At 39.6% G+C, this 24397-nt stretch overlaps 1 protein-coding gene across 1 annotated transcript in view; it reads right to left on the bottom strand.

The window, feature by feature from the left end:
* Nucleotides 1-24397, bottom strand: part of FAM193B (family with sequence similarity 193 member B) — a 1359441-nt gene that overhangs the window by 906318 nt on the left and 428726 nt on the right. The gene's annotated exons all lie outside the window — the stretch shown is intronic.

Below are 24397 nucleotides of genomic sequence, written 5' to 3'. Positions count from 1 at the left end.
GCCAATAAAATAATGTGAACGTGTGCATCATAAAAATGATGAATAATAATAAATCAGGTAAAATCAAAGGGTTACATTGAAACATTTAAAATTTATCATAGCTTTTTTAATAAAATATCCAACAAATGTAATACTGAGTTGTTTTTAATAATCTGACATTTTAATTTTTTAATACTGAAAGAAATGTCATGTCAATCAAGCCAGGTGGACAAGCTGCATTTAATCATAATTGCCGTTTGAATTGTCTAAATTATATAAGCTTACTCCAATCTCCACTTCTGGAGTCACTGGGTATTTGTTCTAGTATTCCAAATTTGTATGCACAACTGCCTGTGCAAACCACCTTACGTCAATATACAGCATTTTTTGTGTTCTCCTTGCCAATGTCGTAAAGGTGTTCTTGTATTCTTATGTAAAATGCTCACTCAGGTTTGCATATATAAAAACTGTGGCATCCTGAGCAGAATGCCAGAAAGACTAAACCTGACTTTACTCTAAAGCCCATTGTCAAGAGTAAATTCTTTGCGTGTATTAATGTGAGCGTTTTACCTGCATACCCAATATCAAGAGTATAGAACTATTCCATAACATTTTAATAGAATGTTTTTTCCTTTTTTTTTTACCAACCAAGAAACAAATGGAAAGTTAAACAAAATTCTCACTGGTAATCACCAAAAGTTCAGCTAAATACACTCAACAGACAATGAAGGCAGCCTCCAAATACAGGTACATGTAAAAAAATCCCTATGCAGGTAAAACATAACAGTTTATTCCAAAGGATTGAGTGCTTTCATTTCCAAGCAGGAGACTTCATCAGAATCAAATTACATCACATCCTATCCATCTTTTAAAGTCCTGTTTCACTTACAATTGGTTACACCCCACTGAATCTGGTTTTATTGAACATGCAACATCCATACAAAAAATCCTTATATAAAAAAGTCAACATATACAAAAGATTACCAAAAATTGCAATAATATGCAAAAAATATATACATTTAAAATGTACTAAAATTATAAACCCATAATTTATTTAATTTTGTATTTTAAAATTTACTAGCACTTAGTTTTAAAGCCAGAGCCAGTGAAATACGGTCATTAAGCCCAGGATATATACAAGCATCCAAGCGCAATTGCCATATTAATTCTCTAAATTCTAGTTTACTTTCACAATCTCCTCCCCTTTCCTGATGTTTACCATCTCAAGTACCCAGAATTTAAAATCTGCCCTACTACATCTAGTTAAATGTCTGAATAATGCATTTGTTTTCTTTTTCCGGCTTATCTCATACATATGTTCGTAAATTCTTTGTTTTAAAATGTGCTCCGTCTTACCCTATATTAAATGCCCAACAGGATATGCAATATGCTATATATACACCACTCCTTTTGTTTGACAATTAAAATAACCAGTTGCCTGGCATTTAATCTGGGGGACTGGCATCCAAAGTTCTTCACTGTTAGCTATAAATATACATTGTGGGCATCTTCCACATTTGAAAGTGCCCAACTTAGTTGGTCCCTTCTCTTTTATCCCCCTCTCCAATAGGTCTTTCATATTGGCATTTTTCCTAAAACTGAATTTTAATAGGTGATTAAACACATCTAGCCTGTTGGGCATACCCCTAAATAAGGTCCAATATTTATTCATACCTTCCCTGCATCCCTATTATAAGTAGCCACCATATATGTTATGGTATTATTTCCTCTATTATTCTTGTGTGTTACATGATTTCCCTGTTCCCCAATTTGGGTTAATAGTGGTATGCACTTGGTTCCCCATCCTAATAGAATTGCTTCCTTGTATTTGTTAATGACTTCTATGGGGTAACCCCCGTCCTGAAATAAACCAGCTATACATTCCAGTTCAATTTTCATATCTTCCTTCACTGAGGTCATACTGGCAAGCCCATACCATCTCCCCCTTTAGCATGTTATTCTTTTGTCCCATAGGGTGGTCACTTTCATAATGTAAATATGAATTTGAAAAACAAGTTTTCCCATACACCTGAGAAATATATTTATGGTTTACAAAATCTTTCTTATTAACGTCCAAATAATGAACCTCATTCTCACTGATGTGTGTAAATTCTAAAAAAATCTGTGGAATCATTAATATATTCCATGAAAACACCCACTAATCCCTGGGGACCCTGCCAAAAGTACAGTTTTGTACCTACCATAAATGTAGATGTTCGAGTGCTAATACAGCTGCAGTAATCACAGATGGGTTTTCTGCCGTCAGGCGGGTCCTCGGTCGGCCGAATTCCAAAGTCTAGGTCCGGCGTCGGTTGCTGTCACTTTCTTTCCTGACGTCAGTGAGGCAGGGGTATACAAGACACAGCCGACGCCATTTTCTTCAGTCTTTCTTGCCCCAGATGTCAGGTGCCCCCAGAAGGAAGGCAATACATAAATTATATTTATATATATATGTAATGCAATATAATCAAAAATCAGTAGTTGCGAGCAAATATACCATAGAAGGATAACCCAATCAGGTTGTATGAAGAGGGGTTAGGCCCTAGGCCTTTACCAAGAGGGGAAGGAGGGAGGGAAAACTGTACTGCAGCTGTATTAGCACTCGAACATCTACATTTATGGTAGGTACAAAACTGTACTATGTTCATCGTGCATACAGCTGCAGTAATCACAGATGGGTAAAATCCCAAAGCTACGCACAGGGTGGTAGGCACTAGGTGGAACTGAAATGAGCCAGAATGCCCTGCAACACAGCAGTGGCAAAGCCTGCTCTAGTTTTGGAATATAAAGGCAGGTGGTAGTGTTTTGTGAAGGTATGCACAGAACTCCAAGTGGCTGCCTCCAAAATATCTTTGGCAGGAACTCCTCTGAGGAAGGCTGTAGAGGTAGCTGTGGCCCTGGTGGAGTGGGATCTGATGCCTGTAGGGACAGATTTTCCATGATAGGAGTAACAAAACCGTATGCAGTGGCCTATCCATTTGGAAATTGTCTGTTTGGTAACTGGCTTCCCTTGAGCTCCTACAGCATAGGACACAAAGATTTCCTGAAGGGCTTTGTTCTGTCCAAATAATAACGTAGCTGTCTATGGATGTCTAAGGAGTGTAGCAGCCTTTCCCCTTTGTTTTGAGGATTGGGGTAAAAGGTAGTTAAGTGTACGGCTTGATTTAAAGCTACCCTGGATACCACTTTAGGTATAAATGACGGGTTGGTTCGAAGGGAAACCCTGTCCTGATGGAAGATGAGAAAGGGCTGCACAGCCATGAGGGCTTGTAGTTCTGAAACCCTACGAGCTGAGGTAATGGCCAGAAGGAAAGCTGTTTTCCAGGACAAATATTGCAAATCTGTTGAGGCAGCTGGTTCAAAGGGAGGCAATGTTAATTTTTCTAGAATGTAATTAAGATCCCAGGCTGGTATTGGTTGTTTCCTTGGTGGTCTTATATTCTTGGCCCCTCTGAGGAACTGTCTTAAGAGTGGGTGAGAGAATAAGGGTGGATCCGTGTTGAATTCTGCAGAAATGGCTGAGGCATGGATTTTTATGGAGGAAAATGAAAGTCCACTGTTCAGCAGCTCAGCTAGATACTGTAATACCCGAGGCAAATTCAGTTTTCTAGGGTCCTGGCCTTTTTTCTCATTCCAAGAGCAAAACCGTTTCCATTTTGCGGAGTAAGCCTTTCTAGTAGATGGCCGTCTGGCCTCCAAAATGACATCCTGCACCTCTTTGGGGAGTAGGGTCTGTTGTGGTGTTAAGGAATTTTCCATGCAAGCGAGATTGAGTGTTTTCAGCTGACTGTGAAGAGTTTTGTAGCTGTGCTGAGTCAGCAGAAGAGGCATTGGAGGTAGGGACCAGGGAGGAGTATGTGTTAGGCTCCTCAGGAGTGGGTACCAGTGTTGCCTTGGCCAGTCTGGAGCAATCGGTATCATCTTCGGTCTGTCTGCTCTTGCTTTCAAGAGTACCTTGGGCAGAAGAGACAGAGGTGGGAAAGTGTAAACTGTCCATGCTGTCCAACTGAATGAAAGGGCGTCCACTCTCCAGGCCTTTGGATGAAAGGTCCTTGAACAAAACTTTTCCAATTGAGGATTCCTGTGGGAGGCGAAGAGATCTATGTCTGGCCTCCCCCACGCTTGGATTATCTTTGTAAACACTTGAGGATGCAACTTCCATTCGTGTGGATCTGTCATATTTCTGCTTAGATTGTCTGCCAGCGTGTTTTCCAAACCTGGCAAGTACTGTGCTTGAAGTTCGATTTGCCATTCCAGAGCCAAGTTCCAAAGTGTCATGGCTAGTCTGCACAGGGGGTATGAATGTGTTCCTCCTTGTTTGTTTATGTAACACATTACTGTGGTGTTGTCTGTTCTTATCAATAATTGTCCTGGATGCAGGAGGTCCTTGAAAGCTGTAATTGCATTTATCACTGCTAGCATTTCTTTTTGATGTGAAGGTGCTTTTCCTTTTGGGACCATTTGCCCTGAATGCACCTGTCTGTCATGTGCCCCAGGCGTAATCTGAGGCGTCTGTTGTGATGACTTGATTTGCTTGAGGCTTGCAGAATGGGAGACCTGTGTTTGTTTGACATGCTTGGGCCCACCATAGAAATTCCTTTTGCAAACATGGAATTATTGGTATTATTGTTTCCAAACTGTGGCTGTGTTGAGACCATATGTTTTTTTAGGTACCATTGAAGTTTCCTCATATGCAACTTTGCACATGGGATTAAAAGAATGCAAGATGCCATGAAGCCCAGAGCCTGCAGGATTTTCCTTGCAGTAAGCCTGGTACAATTTGCTAGTATTTTGAAGTACTGAGTTAGTTGCCCCTGTTTTTCTGGCGTAAGATAGGCCATCTGGGTGTTTGTGTCCAAGTTGGCACCCAGGAAAGTTATTTTCTGAGATGGTGTTAGCCTGGATTTCTCTTTGTTCATTGTGTATCCCAGAGAATGCAGTAACCGTGTTACATAAGCCAGATGTTCCAGAAGTATGTGCTTGCTGTCCGCTTGGATCAGGCAGTCGTCCAAATAAGGGTAAATTTGTATCCCTTGAAGTCTGCAGTAGGCAATTACTGATGCCAGGCATTTCGTGAATACTCTGGGCGCAGTAGATAAGCCAAAGGACAATGCAAAGAATTGATAGTGGATTGAACCTGCAAGAAATCTGAGGTATCTTCTGCAGCTTTGTCTGATTGGGACATGCAGGTATGCCTCCTTGAGGTCCAATGTTACCAGCCAAAACTCCTTGCCCAGCATGGGAAGAAGCTGCTGTAATGTGAGCATCTTGAATTTTGGTACGAGTAAGAATGTGTTTAGGATGGATAAGTCCAAAATGGGTCTCCAGTCGGTTCCTTTCCTTGGTACCAGAAATAGCCTGGAATAAAAACCTTGACCTTGTTCATGAGTAGGTACCTCTTGAATAGCTTTCATGTCTATGAGCTTTGAAATTTGTAGTTGTGCCTCTGCCCTTTGATTGTGTGGCAGGTTTGGCATGCCTCTCATTTTTGGAAGTGTGTGAAAATGAAATCTGTAGCCTCTGTTTATAACGTCCAGGATCTATTTGTCTGTTGTGACAATATGCCAATTTCTTGTAAATAATGCCAGCTTTCCTCCCAAGGGTGCTGCCAGCTGAAACTTGCTTGGCATGGAAAGGAGGAAGTCATTGGGTTTGTTTCCTGTATTGTTGTGCACTGTCTTCGCCAACTCTTGGTGCTGGAGTTTGCCATTGCCTGCCTCTATATGATCCTTGTGATTGTCCTCTGCCCCTTGTGCGCCTGTATCTACCTCTTTGGGGCTTGTCCGTGGCTGGAAAGGACCAGTTTTAGAAGGCCAATTTCTGCTAAAACGTGGTGGTTGAACCTGTAGAAAAGCTTTGACAGTTTGCATAGATTTGGCTTTTTCTTCCATTTTCCGTAATATCTCCTCAGCATTAGTACCAAATAGCACATCCTTTTGTAAAGGAGCATCTAGAAGTTTAGCTTTCACATGATCAGGCAAGATTTGTTCCCTAAGCCAGGCATGTCTACGAATGACTGATCCTGTAACAGCAGCTCTACTTGAGGCCTCTAGGGCATCATAGCCACATTGTAAGGTGTGTTTACCCACTTGTTCTGCACTATGCATCATATCCTGCAACTCCTTCAAATCTGGTTGTTCAGGTTGAGATATTTTATTTCTTAATTGTGATAACAGAAACTGCTGATATTTAAGCATATGAAACTGACAATTTAAGGCCCTCATGGCTAGGGTGGCCATAGTATATACCTTTTTTCCCCACCTTTCTAAGGATCTTGACTCTCTTTCGGAAGGTAGTGGATTCTTAGCAGTAGAGGCCTTCATTCCCTTGGGGCCTTGAGAAATGGTTTCAGGGTCACCATTATGGCTTTTGTAAAGAAATTGGTGAGAGTTAGGAACTCTGTAGTACCTATCAGGCTTGACTGGGGCAGGAGGCAGGGAATCCGGATTAAGGCAAGCCTCCGAATAAACATCATCAAGTATGTCCAAGACAGGAGGTATCGCCAGAGGTCTGTGTTGAGGTAACAAAAGAAATTCCCCAAGTCTTTTCTTGGAATCAGAAAAGTCTTGGCCTTCCCAATGGAAGTGTTCCCTCAAGGTGTGCAAGGTTTCCCCAAAAGAAAAATCCTCAGGAGGAGATACAGAAGGAATGGACTGCTCTGCATCAGAATCTTCAAAAGGGGAGTAAGAGTGTTCCTCTACATCAGAATGTTCTAAAAAAATGGAGCCCTGATCAGAAGAGGGAGAATCTTCCTCCACTCTGGGTCTCTTGTCTGGAGGGGGTTGGGAACCCCTGATAAGAGTAATTAAATCCTCAGCCATTTTAAGCATCTGCTTTTTAGGCATGGGGCCTGGAGATGGGCCCTGTGCAACAGGCCTCTTGGGATGCCTGGCTGATTTGGACTTAGTAAAGGCCTTAATGGAAAAGGAAGATGAGGGTCTAAAGACATCATGGGTGGAAGTGGACCTGTCCACATTAGGAGGCTCAACGCTCACAGTGGCTTCGGTGGTTGTAGTCTGGGTATGGGCCGAGGTACCTGCGGTCTCGGTTACAGAAGACACCGCCAAAGAAGTGTCGTCAGTAGTCAGGGACTGCATAGGCATCTCGCTGAGAACCGGATCACGTGTAGCCGGTTTTGGAGTGGTGTCGGTGGGGACCGCGGACCTCACGTGTCGGTCCTTGTCCTTGCGTTTTTTGGACAAAACGGTAGTCTGAGTGGCAAAAAAGACTGAAGAAAATGGCGTCGGCTGTGTCTTGTATACCCCTGCCTCACTGACGTCAGGAAAGAAAGCGACAACAACCGACGCCGGACCTAGACTTTGGAATTCGGCCGACCGAGGACCCGCCTGACGGCAGAAAACCCATCTGTGATTACTGCAGCTGTATGCACGATGAACATCAACAAAAATATCATCCAGGAATCGGTAATAAGCCTTAATGAGTTCCACACAGTCAAAACTGAAGGCAAAATGTTTTTCCCAATATAACATTACAATACTGGTAAATATCGGTGCACAGGGTGACCCCACTGCAACACCATCTAGTTGGTGGTAATATTCTCCTTGTTAATAAATAACATTTTTTTTCAGGACCAACTCCATGCTTTCTAACACCACGTAAAAGTCGTTATTCCCTAATAATTTAAATTCTACTAACATGTCTTCAAACCATTTTAATCCCAATTCCTGGGGGATCATAGAGAACAGATCCTTTACATCAATCGTAAAGAAGCAAAAATTCGAATTATACTCTAATCCACCAATTTTTGATGGAAAATCCCAGGAGTCTATTAATACATGAGGGTACATACCACAGAAGCCTTTTAATTTTTTTATCCACAAATATCCCTAATGGTTGTGTTTTGGAGCCTGCTGAGGTCACTACCGGTCTCGGGGGGGGGGGGGGGGGGTTGTTTACATCCTTATGGATTTTCAGAATCCTGAAGATTCCAGGGATAAATGGTTTGTCCACCTTCAAAAAACTGAATTTCTCAGTAATGACACCTTGGAGTAAATTATCTACCAAAATCATATCAATTTTCTTATATGCTATAGCTACTTCCTGTCTTGATACTTGGACATATCTACTCCCTGTATTAAGAATGTCCAACATTTTTGACGAATAACTCCACTGGGTCATAATCACATCCCCATCCCCCTTATCAGGCTTCATAACTCTCACAGCGTTGTTCCTTCTTAGGTTATCCAATACCTTGTGTTCTTCATACGCTAAGTTCCTACTATATGTCCTTGTGGATTTAAACGTACCTCTAATCTCCCTGATTACTAGTGTTTCATAGTTCACTAATTCAGGATGTGATCGAGGATTGAACACACTCTTTCTTGAGTTTATTCTCTACATCACACTTGGGATTGTCCTTAAACATAATTTCCAAATTTAGGTTCATCATATGTTGGTTGACTGTTCAATTCCTAATACTTTCCAACCTTCTCAGTCCTACTTTCCAACCTTCTCAGTCCTATACCGTCTAAAGGGACTGACTCATTTCTTTGATCGTTCTCCATTGTGTACCGTTCCCTCAATTGTGTTATTCCACCTGTATCTACTCTGCCTATTGGTGTAACTAGGAGAACCATGCCCATCCCTTTTATTCCCTTTCAGTGTCCCAAGTAGTAGACCCTTCCTACATTATAATCTTGTTCATCTCTTTCCCATCTAAATATTTTACATTTCGGATTTTTAACCATTGCATTATCAACATCTTTAAACAATAATAAATGTGTTCTATCACATTAAACAAAAAATCCTGCTGGATTTTATTAAGCAAATCAATTTCTTCTTTCAAAACATTTAACGAATCTATCATTTTTTTTTTATTATTGCCCTCATAAGGGCTAGACCACAGTCATTCAAAATGTTTATGACATCATTAAACAGTTCAGTGCCCCTGATAGTATTATTCGGGAATTTGTTAACCCGTAAACTTTAGGCTCATGCTTTCTTTTTAAACTCTCAGCCAAAAAACAATCGTCTAATAATAAGTTTTTATATTTTAGCATTTTGTCTTTCAGCATATTGCACATACCTCCATATGAGGCACTGACTGACATGTCTCCACTACACGTTGTTCCCATTCTATTAACGTTTTCATTAAGCCAACTGTTGAAAGCTTCTTCTTCTTTCGGCTGCTCCAGTTAGGGGTCGCCACAGCGGATCAACTGTTTCCATTTCTTCCTGTCCTCTGCATCTTGCTCTGTCACACCAACCACCTGCATGTCCTCTCTCACTACATCCATAAACCTTATCTTAGGCCTTCCTCTTTTCCTGTTACCTGGCAGCTTCATCCTTAGCATCTTTTTCCCCAATATACTCTCCATCCCTCCTCAGCACATGTCCAAACCAACGTAATCTTGCCTCTCTGGCTTTGTCTCCAAACCTTCCAACCTGGGCTGACCCTCTAATATACTTATTCCTAATCCTGTCCATCCTCGTCACACCCAGTGCAAATCTTAACATCTTCAACTCTGCCACGTCAAGCTCTGAATCCTGCCTTTTAGTCAATGCCACTGTCTCCAACTCATATAGCATAGCTGGTCTCACTACCCTCTTGTAGACCTTCCCTTTCACTCTTACTGGTACTCATCAGTCACAAATCACTCCTGACACTCTTCTCCACCCACTCCATCCTGCCTGTACTCTCTTTGTCAGGTGCCCCCAAAAAGGTAGCAAAATTATATATATATATATATATATATATATATATATATATATATATATATATATCAATCAATATATATATACATGCATCAATATAAACTTTACTTTCATCTACAAGCAAATACACCACATAGGTTGTAGAAGATAAAGGAAAGATAAACTTCAGAATGACAGGGGGATGGTGGGAGGGTAACCTGGACTGCAACAGTGAATACACTCAAACATCTACATTTATGATAAGTGTACACAACTGTACTATGTTCTTCGTGTTTCACTGTTGCAGTCATTACATTTGGGTAGAATCCCAAAGCTATGGTTGGAAGGCTGGGGCTAAACAGCATTAGGTGCGGCTATAAGGCCCTGCAGCACTGCAGTGGCAAAGCCTGCCCTGGACTTAAGAGTAGAGAGGCAAATGGTAATGCTTTGTAAAGGTGTGAACAGAACTCCAAGTAGCAGCCTCTAGAATGTCTTTGGTTGGTACTCCTCTGAGAAAGGCTGCTGAAGTAGCTGCAGCTCTGGTGGAATGAGACCTAATGTCCTTGGGCACAGGTTTACCATGGTGTAAGTAGCAGAAACGGATGCAGTGGCTTATCCACTTTGAAATTGTCTGCTTTGAAATAGCCTTTGCTTCTGATCCTGCAGCATATGACACTAGTAATTGCTCAGTTTTTCTTAAAGCTTTTGTCCTGCTCAAGTAGAATCTTAGCTGTCTGTGTACGTCCAAGGAATACAGAATTCTCTCCCCCTTGTTCTGCGGATTTGGATAAAAAGTTGGCAGATGAATTGTTTGGTTAAGAGCCACACTGGAAACCACCTTAGGCATAAAAGTAGGATTTGTCCTCAGACACACCCTGTCTGGGTAAAATATGATAAAAAGCTCTACAGCCATGAGGGCCTGTAGCTCTGACACTCTTCTTGCTGAAGTAATTGCTAGTAGCAGAGCTGTTTTCCATGATAAGAACTTTAGATCAGCAGTAGCAGCTGGTTCAAATGGAGGCAGGGTGAGCTTTTCCAACACATAATTGAGGTCCCATGCAGGTAATGGTGATCTTCTAGGAGGCCTTACATTTTTGGCTCCTCTAATACTGCTTTAGTAAAGGATGAGAAAAGATTGGTGGCTCTTGTATTGTAATGAGCCGAAATGGCGGAGGCATGGATTTTGATTGATGAGAAAGATAAGCCTTTGTCAAGCATCTCAGTTAGTTATTATAATACCTGAGGAATATTTGGTTCTGCTGTATCAGTTCCTTGTGCTCGATTCCAAGCACAGAATCTCTTCCATTTGTCAGCATAGGATTTTCTAGTACTAGGCCTTCTGGCTTCCAAAATGATATCCATCACAGCTTTACTGAGAGGAGCTGTTTGTATGACTACATGATTAGCCATGCTGCCAGGTTCAGAGTCTGTAGTCGATTGTGCAGGATCTGATTGTTTTGCTGGGACAGTAGTTGTGGTCTTTGAGGCAAGGTCCAAGCTGGGTATTGAGTCAAGTTCCTTAGGACTGGGTACCAGTACTGGCGGGGGCCAGTCCGGGGCAATTAATATCATCTTTGGCTTCTCTTGTCTGATTTTTAAGAAAACCTTCGGTAGAAGAGGCAGAGGAGGAAAGGCGTAAACTGATAGGTTTTTCCAACTGAAGGATAGGGCGTCCACTTTCCATGCTCGTCTGTGATAAGTCCTTATGCAGAATCTTTTCAATTGATAATTTTGAGGAGAGGCAAATAGATCTATGGCTGGGCTCCCCCATTTCTCTGTTATCATGCTGAAGACTTGTGGATTTAGTTTCCACTCGTGAGGATCCATAAGGTTTCTGCTTAAATCGTCTGCCAGAGTGTTTTGCTTTTCTGGCAGGAATTGAGCTTGAAGATGTAATTGGTAGGTCAAAGCTGTGTCCCACAGTGCCATGGTTAATCTGCAAAGGGAGTTTAAGTGTGTGCCCCCTTGCTTGTTTATATACCACATGACTGTGGCGCTGTCCGTCTTTATCAGTAGTTGTCCTGGATGAAGTAAGTCCTTGAAGGCTGTTAGGGCATTCTGAACAGCTAGCACCTCTTTCTGGTTGATATGAAGATGCATTTGTTTTGGTGTCCATAAGCCCTGAATGCATCTTCCTGCCATGTGGGCCCACCAGGCATAATCTGATGCGTCTGTTGTTAAGGTTTGGCTGGCAGGGGGTAGAGTGAAGGACAGTTCCATGTTTTGGTGACATGCCTTTGCCCACCACAGAAACTCCTGTTGCAGGCAGGGAATGAGAGGAATCATGGTTTCCAGACTGTGTGAATGTTGACTCCATAAACTTTTTAGGTACCATTGAAGTTTCCTCATATGCAGTCTTGCATATGGAATTAGTAGGATGCAGGAAGCCATGAAGCCCAGAGCCTGCAGAATTTGCCTTGCAGAAGACTGGGTTTTTGTTGCCATCAGTTTGAAGTAAGCAGTCAGTTGCCTTTGCTTGTCTGGCGTGAGGTAAGCCATCTGGGCAGTTGTATCCAAGCTTGCACCCAGGAATGTTATCTTTTGAGAGGGTACCAGTTGTGATTTATTTTTGTTTATTGTGTACCCTAGGCATGTTAGAAGCCTTTTCACAAACACCAGGTGTCGAAGAAGAGTGTTCTTGTTCTCTGCTTGAATGAGACAGTCATCCACGTAAGGATATATTTGTATACTTCTTTGTCTGAAAAATGCAATTACTGGTGCCAGGCACTTTGTAAAGACCCTGGGCGCAGTAGATAAGCCAAAGGGCAGTGCAGAGAATTGGTAATGCATTAAGCCAGCCTTGACTCTGAGATTTCTTCTGCACGATTGTCTTATTGGGACATGCAGGTATGCCTCTTTTAGGTCTAAAGTCACCAGCCAAGCATTCATGGGCAGAAACTGCTGCAAAGTCGGCATTTTGAATTTTGGAATGTCCAGGAATGTGTTCAAAATCGATAAATCCAGTATTGGGTGCCAGGCCTTGTCCTTTCTGGGTACCAAGAACAGTCTTGAGTAAAAAACCTTGTCGTTTTTCCTGTTCTGGTACTGTCTGAATGGCCCCCATATCCATGAGGGATGTTACCTGTTTCTGTGCCTCTGCCCATTGATTTTTTTGGCAGATCTGGCCAACCATATGCCATTGGCAGAGTATGGAAATGGAATCTGTATCCCTGTAATACGATGTTTAGTACCCACTTGTCCTGGGTTATTAACTGCCAATTTTGTGCAAAAAGTGCTAATTTTCCCCCTATGGGTGCTGCCAAAAGATAAGTGTTTGGTGTATGCAGAGGGAAGTCATTGGGATTGCTTTCTGTAGGTTTGCGCTTTATCTCCTCCAGATTTGGAGGTGGAAGCGCCCCATTGCTTTGACCTGTATGAATCTTGTGCCTGGTATCTGGAACCCTTAGGGCATCTGGATTTGCCCCTTTGAGCTCTGTCTGACACAGGAAAGGACAAATTTTTTGTAGGCCAGTGTCTACTGAATCTGGGTGGCTGCACTTGTAAGAAGTCTTTTTACAGTTTGCATAGACTTAGCTTTGTCTTCCCTTTTCTGCCTTAATACCAAACAGAGAATCATGCTGTAAAGGTGCATCTAGCAATTTAGCTTTAACATAAGGCAAATTGTGTTCCGCTAACCAGGCATGCCTCCTAATCACAGTTCCAGTAACTGTGGCCCTGCAGGAGGCCTCTAAGGAAACAAAACCACATTGCAAAGTATGCTTTCCAACTTGTTCAGCTGCATGCAATAATTCCTGCAATTCTTTATTTTCTGCACATTCTGAAATCATTTTCTGTTTCAGCAATCCCATAACATGTTGCTGGTACTGAAAGCATATGAAATTAACAGTTTAAAGCTCTGATTGCCAAGGTTGCAGATGTATAAACCTTTTTTCCCCATCTGTCTAGTGCCCTTGAATCTCTGTCAGAGGGGGTAGGATTTTTTGCTGTTGAAGCCTTAACTCCCTTTGGACCCTGTGAAATAGTTTCAGGATCAGCAGCAGGGTTTCTAAATAAAAATTTATGTGAGTCAGGGACCCTGTAATATCTGTCAGGCTTACTGGGAGCCGGAGATAAGGAGTCAGGGGTCAAGCTTGAATCCGAAAACACATCATTCACAATGTCTAAAACAGGGGGAATGGCTAAAGGCTTGTGCTGAGGGAGAAGGCAATCCCTGAGCCTCTTTTTGATTCTGAGAAGTCTCGACTCTCCCAGTGAAAATGCTCCCTCAAAGTATGCAAGGTTTTTCCAAATGAATAATCCTCGAGGAGATGCAAATGGAATAGACTCCTCAGCATCAGAATCCTCATAGGGAGGTACAGATAATTCCTGATCAGAAGATGAATCAAAAGAAATAGAAACCTGATCTGAAGAATCATAATCAGTGTCTTGCCTAGGCCTCTTATCTGGAGGGGGATGGGTACCCCTGATCAAGGTAATAAGGTCTTCAGCCATTCTGATCATCTGTTTTTTAGGCATAGAGGCCTGTGCACGTGACTCATGCGTTGTTTTTTTTAGTTTTAGAAGTTGCTTTTGTCTTTGGTTTTGCAGCTGTCGTTGGTTTGATATACAAATATACAAATGTTGAGATCTGAATACACCCTCAGATGCCGGTGCCTGCTCAGTGGCTCTGGACCTATCTGAGGGAGATGCATCCGTCAGTCCAATACCTTGAGTATCTTGCAGCATGCCGGACTCCACATGGGTATCAGTAGAGGCCTGCAACTCGAAGGTAGCGGGCATCGGGGGCTGCGAAAGAGCCTCATTGAGTACCGGCGAACCGGCAACTGGCTTAGGAGAAGCTTCGTCGTCAGTTTTGGATCTCGACTGACTTTCTCTGTCCTTTTCTTTGCATTTTTTTTGCTATCTGACGACATTTCTGGGTAATTAAATCTGTTTCCAAAATACTCTGATGCAAAAATATACCGACGCTTAATAGTGCATTGGTTAAATCTAGCACAAAACCGACAGCCAGGCACGTTGTGATCAGGGCCTAGGCAAGGAATACAGTATAAATGGAAATCCTTATGAAGTATTTGCTTTCCACAAGTAATACAATTATTAACTTTTTCTGACATCGGTAAAAAGCAAGAAAAAAGTTTCCCCAACAGGGTACTTAGCTTTAGTGAAGACTTTGGTTCTGAAACTCAAATATTTCAGTAGTCTGCAGACCGGCACTTGCAAAATGCTTCTGCTTCGGGCACCACACAGCAAGAAAGACTAAAGAAAATGGCGTCGGCTGCATGTTTTATACCCCCTGATGACCTGACGTCATGGAAGAGAAGACAGCAACCAACACAGGACCCAAGAGTTTGGAATTCAAGCTGACTGAGGGCAACCTGCCAGCAGATTACCCAAATGTAATGACTGCAACAGTGAAACACGAACATCTAGAGAAGGTGCACTTCAGTTCTTGGAATACAAGTTGGTGCTGGTACATTAAATAACAAAAGAATCTGATAATTCACATTTGTCTGACCACAACGCTTTAATGAAACTCCTAAAGTCAGAGCAGAATGTGCTTACTATTTTACAATTCAGGAACATATGAACCCAGTCTGCATCTAATCTTTCACATCTCCAGCATTCAACAATATCCTTATTCGCTATCAAGGCAACTTTGTGAGGTGTGAAAAAGCTCCTATGTATATACTTCCAAGTAAAGATTTCCCAGGAAGGAGAAGATGTTGTGTTTATTAATAGACTTGAATATTAGAGCTTTTTCATTTTATAGAGAAACTGCTTTTATTAACTTTTGTTGAAAAATTCCATAAGGATTCATCTTGGATTTAAAGATCAGCTCTTCGAATTTTGTAAATCCTTGACAAAGACATGTTTTTATTGCTATTCAATGTATTTAACTTACAAAAAAGGGTTAATATTTTAGGTAATACACATCTGAATTCCAGAACATTTTTTTTAATTCATTAGAGATACATTCTCTAAATATTTGTATATTTAGCCAATTATGATTTACATTGTATCTAGCTATGAGAAAATTTGCATTGTTAACATTGTCGTTGTTTAAAAATGATGCCAGAATTCCAGTCCCATTTTCTTACATTTCTTTTATTTTATGTATATTGAGAGAGTCCAGACATCCTTTTGTACAAGCAATAGGAAACATAAAAAATAAATTTGTGAAGGTGTTGAAGAATTTCTTCTCGAAGTTACTTAAAATGTAATTGACAAAAAAGTGAAATTGGTGTTTTTATTTATGTTGCATACAAAGACTTTTAGGACTAAGAATATTTTGTTATGGTCTGGAAGGAAATCATAATCCATAACAGTGGGATTATTGTAAAAAAGGATGGTTTTATGTATGTTTTCCAATTAGACACGTGATTGGTGTTTAACCACTGGTACATTACATTAAAACTACCTGATTCTGCATACAGTTCAATATTTGAGAAGGCTATTCCTCCTTCATCCTAACCTTCGTAATGCAAAGCCTATTCTTGGTTTTTGAGGATGCCATAAAAATTTAACTAACAAAGAATTTGTTTTATTAGGTTTTTGAAGGAGAGGCTACTAATGTTTATAGAAAAAATAAGATGAAGCACACCAGGATCCACTAGGTAGTATTTTATTGAGCGCTTTCGTCTTTTGTAATAAAAAAAATTCATCAGAACAACAGACAAGTACAAAAATCAACCCCTGACCCAGCTTAAATAACACACCAATTCCCTTGTGTTAATTACCAATTAACTAAAAGGTATATGCCTCTGAAAGGGCATAGTCCCTAAATAAATATAAAACAAAAACTGGTGTTAACCAGCATCCTAGACAAATTAGATAAATATTATAATAAACAATCTAAATAGACAATAAAATGACAGATATTAATATATGTGCAAAAGGAACGAATATATATATATATATATATATATATATACATATATGGTAAAAATCATTTTATTCCAGCTTTCCAAATGTTTTTTATGGTATCTAATACGTTTTTGTAGTTTATTTTAATGGATGAGTTCCAATTAAGTAAAGTTTATTGTTTGCCTAATTAAATTCATTGTGGGTTTTCAAGACTGAACTTTTTTGTTTGTTTGTTTATTAACAATGTTTCAGTTTCGTTATGATTAAATTTCAAACCTGAAATTTCTTCAAAGACCTGCAGGGAGGGTATAATATTAGTCAATGTTACCAATGGTGTTTTTTCTTGATGAACACCAAGGCAGAATTAAAGAACTGATGTTGATTGTGTTGGAAAACAGCTTTATCCATTTTGAGGGAAGAGGAAAGATTACCAACAACGGCAATTAAAAGAAGCTACACTATCAATAATATTTAAGAGGTACACAAGTACATGAAAAGAAAATGGATAAAACTAATACTAACAGTATTCTAGAGTACGAAATCTGTAAGGAAAGGTAAGGGAGGATTCTACAAATATGTAATAAAGAAAGTTTAAGTTTTAGAAAAAAACAAAACAATAATAAAACACTTATCTGACAGTCACTCAAGAGTGAAGGTCAACCATGTCTTTTGGGTGAAGAGGCAAACGAGATCTGAGGAACTTGGGTTTGGTGCATTATGGGTAACAGAAAAGCTTGACAGTTTTAAGTTGCCATGAGCTCTAGCAATCAGGGCCGGTGTTAGCATTTTGGGGGCCCCCAGCAGATGTCAAGGTGGGAACCCCCTAGGCACTTCCAGTCTATGTATCACCCTGTCACTGCCACCCTTCCTAAGCAGTCTTAGTTCATGCTGCAAACCTTTAGGAGTAGTATGCACTGACTGACATTTAGCTACAATATTCTTACATTACAAGATTTGTGTACTACACTATGTTGGCCCATCTCAGAAAAAGGGACATTTACAGTTACTGGCATTTAGCTGCAGCAATGATAAATTGCAGCAACTCCAGGTACAGGTCTAGACTTAGGTGAAATGGTGCCCTAAGCCTACTGTTTCAGACCTCCCCCAGACACACAACAGCCTCCAATCTTCCCCATTCCCCCTCCCCATACCATGCACATTACTTTTTTCTTCCTTTTCTCACATTTTTCCTTACTTTTCAACATTTTCAAGAAGCTATAACTTTTTACATGCTCTGAAGTGTATTTTAAAGTTTTTTTTTCTTTTTACACACCTTTTCATCCAATAATAGCTCGAACAGAAATTATGATTAAGTAAAGAAATTGTGTTGCTGTTCAGCTTTAGTTTTCATTGCATCCTTTCAACATGCATTTCCTGAGCAAAGAGAGTACCGTAATAACCATTTAGGAAATAGGAAAAGAATTTCAATTTTATGGCTTTTTTTTTTCTTTCAAGGAAGACATAAGTTGTACCCAAGGCAAAGATGACAAAACAGTAGCTCACAATAAATTAACAACCCTTTGTTGTCTGGATACACAGGTCCTACCTGGGAACTGCCTGCCTCCCAATCCCCCACAAAAGACTGCTTATGCATCCCTCTGGTGTGAGACTGAGATGAAGGCAGAGGTTCAAATTGCCACAGTCGTGTATTTCAAGGAACTGCTGATATACATATACATAGTAGGTCTCCTCACTCTTCAACCCAAACTGTCAAAGGCAGCCACCTGTACATGTCCTAAGTGTGATTGTGAGCATAAAAAAATAATGATTACAGTAACGTACTCTACTTTGTTATTCCTACACAAGCTGTAGTAATCTTCTTTGTATACCTCTATGTAGGTATGTGAGAAAAGTAAAAGAAACCATTACCACAATGTCCTCAGCCCAAACACAAGTTTTAATGACCTCATTTGCACACCTCTGAGATTTGACTGTGAGGAATAACACCACAACCCCCCCCATATAACCTACTGCAGCTTTCTGTACACACACATCCAAACAGGGCTGGTTTTAGAATGGGTGCAGTTGAAAGCAGAGGCCATTATCAGCTTTATCCTAAATAGGGTCATATCACAGCCCTGCTCAGGTTAAACAGCATAATCAGAAAAATATATATATATTTTTTTCACCTCATTTTTCCTCAAACAACAGTGTTTGTGGGGTCCCCACACAGTCAAGGATTAAGAGAGCCCTCTGTATCTATTTATACAGCATGGGGAGTAGGGATCCCCCAGTGACTTAGAAGATCTAAGTGTATGAATGTTCTGGGATATATTTTATGACTTACGTTTGAAATATAACTTCTTGTTGGCTACAGTTTTTACTGACACTCGGAAGAATAATGTATTTGTCCTGGCATTACTGCATGTGTGCACAGATAAAACTCACTAACATTTTCACAAACAGACACATATACATTATTTCAGCAATACATTGTGCAACATTGGTACCAGCACACCAGATCAGTGACTGCTGTTAAGCAGTCGTCAAACAGCAGCAGCAGGAATGGATCACTTTTATTTACCTCAGTGAGGAGTAATGTAACCTTGTCACTGTCCCTGATTTTACAAACCTTCCCTGATTTTGCACATAATTTTGTTGTCCTTTGTAACAAGTTTGATTTGCTTGTAAATCATTCGGGATTACAGAAAGTCAATAAATCCAGACATTAGAGTTTTATACTTAATGTCCAAAAAAAAAAAAAACATGTTGATACAAAAGGTGTTATTCTATTATCTTTTTCATTGAATCAGAGTAATATTTAAAAGGTGTTCCTGATTTTGAACCTTTATTCTGCTATTATTGGTACTGCGCTGAATTATTCAGTGAAGAAGTTGAGAGTTACAGTATCTGGTATTCTGCAAGTATTTATAAAACTCACTAAAAGAGAAAACCGTCCCTGAAGATGAGAAGTATTAGCTCTTCTTAAAATCCAAGGTATGCATGGACACTAGTCACAGTGGGCGTCTGATCTCTCTAGTGCTTGCCTTGCTCATGTTCATTATCAGCTTTATCCTAACAGGGTCATAGCATAGCCTGTTCAGGTTAAATAGAATAATCATGAAATTAATACATTTTTCTCCTCATTTTCCCCAACCAAAAGCAGCTTTTGTGGGGCCCTTACACAGTGAAAGATGATGATTAAGGAGGCCCCCTTGCAGCCACATGTATTGCAGGCACCTAAAGTGGGCTATGTTGTTATAGTTTTAGTGGAGAGAATGTCCACCAGCAGGGTTTAACTAAACCATGGACACTGTTAGTGGTAAAATATTTAATGGAATTGTGAAAGCCCTTGCTTGATAAAACACTATTACTATAAGCAAAGATATTTTTGAATTTTAAAGGAGATATAAGAAAGCATTATTACTCACCTGGTTTATTAAGTATACAAGACTGATGTTCTAGCTTTTGTTGGTTTGACAGACATGTTACAAAATATTAAGGTAAGATAACTTGCTGTGATTGGGGGCCCCACAGGAACAGGGGGCCCCCAGCGACCGCAGGGTTCGCTGGTAACTAAAGCCGGCTATGCTAGCAATGGCCAAATCGGATCTAAGGGATCGGATTCAAACCTATCACATGAGGATAGAATGAAAACTGGCAACATCAGCTCAATGGTTTACACAGGCCATTGCATGTACAAATTTGGAATACTGGAAAAAATACCCAGGGACTCCAGAGGTGGTGACAGTTATGATTAAATGCAACTGATCCACCTGGCTTGAACGACATGACATCAATTCAAGCAGTATAAAAACTAAAATGGCAAATTATTAAAATCACTCAGTATTGCATTTGTTATACGTTTATTAACAAGCTAATCATATAAATTTGAAATGTTTCAAATAATGTAATGCTTTGAGTTTACATTATTACTTATTCATCATTTTTTATGGTGCACACATTCTGTTCACATTATTTTAGGGACATGGCACACAATACTTTTCTAACACTCTACTAAAAAAGGTATAGGTTTTTAAAGTTTATATTCTTTATTCACATTAACTACTATACAAGACAACAGTGGGCCATCATTTGATGTTAAGACATGTTTATGGACAAACTTTGATTTTGTTCACTTGCTTTCACTATTGCTAACTTGTTTATGTATTTATTACATTGCACCTTTAAGGAGGCTTGTATAAGGAAATAATGTGTGCAGCACTTTTAGACTCTTAATGAAATGTCCTGGCAATCCTGAATAAAGCATCTAGGCTTTTACTGCTCCCTTTTGTTTTTTTTTTTTTTTGTTTTTGTTTTTTAAACTTGGGGAATTTATCTGTAGTCATTTTTGTCTCCCCAAAGGTTGATGGCATTTTGCATTTGGTTATTGGTCTTTTACTCTGTCCGCTTTCCTTTTGCAGTTTTAGTTTCTTTACCCAGTGCCTTGGACCAAAGATGGAGTGCCTGTTGTATTCATGGAGTCCACCCCTGTTAGCTCAACAGATTTTAACAGACTGCTGTCGGATATAGACACAATGAAGCAGGAACTTGGCACTCCTACTTTAACTCATTTCACCGACCACTCAGAAATGCACAAATGGGCATGTTCAACAGGTGGAAACCGGCTTGTGGCCAGCAAGCGTTGCACTGGAACAAGCTGCTACTTCGACAGAATGACTTGGTGAACTACATTATAACCCAAGCCAGGATTTATTTCAAGGAACTACCAATTGCTTACAACAAATCCACACTTGAACACAAAATCCTACCTACCTCCTCAGACCAACAGAACGGAGGCAAGAGAACAATGCAACAGGTACTGTTTCTTAACTGAATCATAATGTACCACAACAAGAAGTCAATTTTAATTTTGAGACTTGGTTAAATCAACCTTTTAATTTTAAATCACAACCATTGTCTCAGACAGACAAATGGACAAGTGACTACAATGGCTCTATTAAAGAACAGATTTACCTGCTTGGAAAAAAAAGCTACAGAAGATAAAAACTTGCAGGTTGACAGTGCTCACTTTTCAGAATGCAGTACACTGAAATGGTCCCAAAGGACTCAGACTACACAAGTTCCCTAAAGGGCTGAGTGAGAATGATTTTATGTTTAAAGACTTCATTACTATCGTTTAAGTATTTTGGTTTAGAACTTATCGATCTGATTATTAAACACAACACCATGACTATTGAGAATTTACTCAAATAAGCTGAAGTTTTAAAAAATTCTATTGAAAGTGACTCAGTTTCCAGAAAATAAAAATCTTTTTAGCAACATTTTTTTAAGAAATAACAAGTGCAAACAGAATGCAGCTAGGAAAAATAACAAAACTGCTAACAAACCAGCAGGAATATATGAACAACACTGCCTACCCACATTTGAATTCCACACCCCCTACTCACAACACTAATTATTGCCAACAATAGCCTGAAGAAAGAGAAAACACTAGTCATATGCACACCTCTGACCCCCCACAATTTTGCATCAAAGGAGGATTTTCCCTCACTGAGGAGATCAGAAAGGATTGTAGCACACACACACCACCCCCATGACCATTTCAGAAATATTTTCAAGGGGTGTTAAATTTATTCTGGCCCCAAAGTACAACATGGTTGATTATCTGATTGAATTAGACTTACACCAGGAAATTAAATTTAGCAACATATTTCCACAATACTAACAAGACTACTACTACACCAAACACTAACACTGATGTATTCAAAAAATAAGCTTATTTAAACCTCCCATGAATGGGACTATATAAGCATTTGAGAAGACTTGTAAAATTCTCTAGAGGAGGCAAGACAGTAATGGTAAATGCTTGTCAATATACTGAAGCAATTACTGAATTTCTGTTTGACACTAGTACTTATGTTACAGTCTCAAAAATGAAATTAACATTATCTATTACAAAACTGATTTACTTCTGGAAGAACTATTACTAGAAGGCAGAATTGACTTGAATATATTCACATATTTAAGTAACAAAAACCCACTATATCCAACTTCTTTGGTACACCCAAGATTCACAAAGGAGTAGAAAATTTACAGTTCATACCCACGTATCTCAAAAACTCACCCTTTAGCAGCCTACATTGACAAAAAATTTAAACTATGGTTTGAGGAAAGATCTCACTTATTGAAGGACTTGTGGGACCTTCTTAGTAAACTTACTCCAAAACTTTGGTGCAAGAATGTGGGATTTCTTACTATAGATGTCAGTCATTTTTACCTGTATATAAAACATTGAAGGCATTGAACTATTGCAGGACAGTTTAACAGAATGTTCTTTCCTGACAAACACTAAGGTAGAATTATTTAAAGAACAGATATTGATTGTGTTGGAAAACAACGTCATCCATTCTGAGGGTGTTTTTTAAAACAAGGATGAGTTGCCATGGGAGCAGTCTGTGCTTCTTTATATGCCAACTTTGTATTAGTCTCTTGGGAGACAGTTTGTGCGTTTAAATCAAATTCTTTTAAATTCTGTAAAACAAATTTATGACGCCTGGATAATATTTTTATTTTGTGGAAGGGTCCCCCGGAACTCATTCCCAAATTTGTTAAACAGCGCAATACTTCCTTACTCAAATTCACTTGAAATCTTAATAAAGTATTAACAATCTCGACACCAATTTCATCTGGAACAGATGGGTTCACACCTAAGAATTACAAGAAAGGCAACTTTCAGCAACTTGTACTTACACAACAGCTACCACCCTATGACTCTCAGAGTTTAGTAAAAGGACAACACATTTGAGTAGCTAGAATAACTTCTACTATAGAAGCCTTGAAAGAAGAACTCACTGTTCTAAAGAACATGTTCACTCAAAGGGGCCACCCAGTAGATTTTGTAAACACTATTAGTATAGAAAGTCTACATAAATAGGGGGACAAACACAAACTACTATTAGGGGACTAGATTTACATCTAGGAAAAAAAAACATTGTAGCTGAGAAGTACTCCACTCGAGACAAGAACCATGATTAAAAAAGGTCATCGATCATAGAATACAACATAGCCCCATATAAATAACATCAGTAGGAACTGGTGCATTATTAGTTCTACCACCACCTTGATGGACATTTTGGGTTCTGAACCAGCATTTGTGTACAAAACTGCACACAATGTGAAGAAAAATTTTGACACTTAAGTTGACCAAACTAATGTGTCTGGGGGGTATAGAAAAGGCACCAGTCCATGTGGGTTTTGTAAATCATGCCCACACATTAACACACAAAGAAATTACTCTTGACAATGGACTTAACAGCAAAACTAGGTTTGCCAATGGTAATTGTGCCACAACAGGTTTAGTCTATCTGGCAGTCTGCTCAGGTTGCTACAGTTTTTATATAGGCAAAACTGAGCGAGCATTTTACAAAAAAAAATACAACACTTTTACAACACTGGCAAGGAGAACACAAAACATGCTTTATATACACATAAGCTGGCTTTGACAGGCCATTGTATGTACAAATTTGAAATACTGGAAAAAAATTCCCAAAGACTGCAGAGGTGGTGCCTGGGGCTACCATACAGATTTTAGAGAATTAAAATAAAATGGCAATTACGATTAAATGCAACTGATCCACCTGGCTTGAACAACTTGACATCAATTCACTCAGTATCAAAAATTAAAATGTCAAATTATTAGAAATACTCATTACTGCATTTGTTACACATTTATTAAACTACTCAGAAAAAATTTAAATGTTTCAAATAATATAATGCTTCAAGTTTACACGATTTATTACTCATTCTTTATGATGCACACATGCTGTTTACATTAACTCCTATACAGGGCAACAACAGTGGACCATCACATTTGATGTTAAGACGTGTTTATGGACAGACTGTTTTTGTTCACCTGCTTTCATTATTGTTCAGTTGTTTATCTATTTATTACACTGAAACTTTATGGAGGCTTGTATAAGGAAGTGATGTACGCAGCCCTTTAAATTCTAATGAAGTTCCTATTAGGATCAAAAGC

Source organism: Protopterus annectens, chromosome 4.part0, assembly GCF_019279795.1.
Source record: "Protopterus annectens isolate FY-2018-M chromosome 4.part0, PAN1.0, whole genome shotgun sequence".
NCBI classification, from domain to species: domain Eukaryota; kingdom Metazoa; phylum Chordata; order Ceratodontiformes; family Protopteridae; genus Protopterus; species Protopterus annectens.
This window is presented reverse-complemented; position numbering and strand designations above follow the sequence as displayed.